A 2,296-nucleotide genomic window follows, 5' to 3' on the forward strand; every position below is an offset into this window, starting at 1 on the left:
TCTCTCTCTCTCTCTCTCTCTCTCTCTCTCTCTCTCTCTCTCTCTCTCTCTCTCGTATTTGTTGGTTTTTTGAGCACCATCTCTATCATGCTGGGACTTACATAAAGACAGATTTGGGTCAGGTCTTCCAGCTTTTTCGTGCCATTGAGTCTGTTTTGTGTGTAAACGACACCAGGCCTGATGCACTTGGAATGACCGTTCCTCGAGCGGTGCCAGCTAATAGTACGTGTTGGGCAACAGGACCATGTGCCTGCTCACAGGGTTGGAATAAGGCTACAGAGACACAACCGTAATTATGCAGGAAACTGCAGAACAAACCAGATAAGAGCACAGAGTAGAACTTTTGATACTATCTGAAAATGTCATTAAAATCTGTTAAATGGTTCATGGGGTGATTCATTAGCTGCAGTTACCATTAAATTGATCTGACTCCAAAACTTGATCAGTTGTAGATGTACATCCTGAAAAGAATTTCTAAAGATTTCATCAAAATTTGTTTGGTGGTTCATAGGATATTTTGCTAATATTCAGGTTATGCACATAGAACTATATGGTGGGCAAACATACTTGTAGTTTTCAACAAGAATCCAGATTGCTTTATTTAGCATAAAGTTTACAGAAGGAGTGAAGATATCTTCCTCTGCTGGTTGCTGCCATACAACATAAACTGAGGCTCCAAACTGTGAGGGAGCTTAATTAAAATAAGGCTTTAGTGTGTGTGTGTGTGTGTGTGTGTGTGTGTGTGTGTGTGTGTGNGAGCCAATGTCTCCACTCCTCAAGTGCCAATTTAATGGCTAGAAGTTCTCGGTTTCCCACGTCGTAGTTTCTTTCAGAGGGAGACAGCCGACGGGAAAAGAAGGCACACGGGTGCAGATTATTATCCTGGGACCTCTGGGACAAGACGGCCCCCACACCAAGGTCAGATGCATCCACTTCTACGAAGAACTGTTTAGAAGGGTCAGGATGATTTAATACAGGTGCAGTAGAGAATCGTGCTTTCAACTCACCAAATGCCCTCTCTGCCTCAGGGGTCCAGATGAAGGTTTTTAAAGAGGAGGTGAGTTGTGTGAGGGGTGCTGCAATCCGACTGTAGTCCTGTATGAATCTGCGGTAGAAGTTGGCAAAACCGAGAAATCTCTGCAGAGACTTACGATCCGTAGGGGTTGGCCAGTTTGAGACAGCCTGAACCTTTTCTGGGTCTGTACGAAAACTACCTTTTTCCAAGATGAACCCCAGAAAAGACACAGAGGTGGTGTGGAACTCGCACTTTTCGGCTTTCACAAAAAGTTGATTCTCCCCTAGTCTTTGCAGCACGGCTCGTACATGTTGGTGATGTTGTTCTTCATTTTCTGAGTAAATCAAGATATCGTCCAGATATACAAACACAAAGATATTCAGGAAATCACGTAAGATATCATTGATTAGGGCTTGGAAAACCGCTGGTGCATTGGTTAAGCCAAATGGCATAACCAGGTATTCAAAATGGCCAAGGGGAGTTTTAAATGCGGTCTTCCACTCGTCGCCGTCTTTAATACGGACCAAGTGGTATGCGTTCCTAAGATCTAATTTGGTAAAGATCTTGGCCGCATGGAGACGATCATGGATGGAGTCGATGAGTGGAAGGGGATATTTATTTTTAACAGTAATGGCATTAAGCCCTCTATAGTCAATGCAGGGGCGCAGGGTCTTGTCTTTCTTAGCTACAAAAAAGAAGCCTGCCCCTAGTGGTGATGTAGAAGGTCTTATTAAGCCAGCTGACAAAGACTCTTCTATGTAGTTTTTCATGGCATCTCTCTCTGGGCTGGATAGGTTATATAAACGACTTGAAGGGAAAACTGCATCGGGGATCAAATCAATGGAGCAATCATAAGGTCGATGCGGAGGTAATGAAGATGCTTTTACTTTGTTAAAGACGTGTGCCAGATCATGATATTTTTTTGGGACTTTAGATAGGTCAAGGTGTGGGTCTTCCCCTTCTTTGTTTAATGAAGGGGAGACGGCGGACTTCAAACAATGCAAAGAGCACTGGGGGCTCCAACTTATGACTCTTTTCTCCCTCCAATCAATAAGTGGGTTATGTTTTAGCAGCCACGGATAACCAAGAACAAGTTGTGGGGTAAAAGAGTCAAAAACAAAAAACTCACTTGTCTCGTGATGATTTCCAGAGATGACAATAGGTAGATCGGATATTTTACTTGTTATCCTGGTCAGTGTCTCTCCTGTGATTCCTGTGATGATACGGGGTGTGGTTAGGTTGATGACCGGTAGTTGAAGTTGTTCCACCAAGCCTTTGGAG

Source organism: Austrofundulus limnaeus, unplaced genomic scaffold (genome assembly GCF_001266775.1).
Source record: "Austrofundulus limnaeus strain Quisiro unplaced genomic scaffold, Austrofundulus_limnaeus-1.0 Scaffold2345, whole genome shotgun sequence".
NCBI lineage: Eukaryota > Metazoa > Chordata > Actinopteri > Cyprinodontiformes > Rivulidae > Austrofundulus > Austrofundulus limnaeus.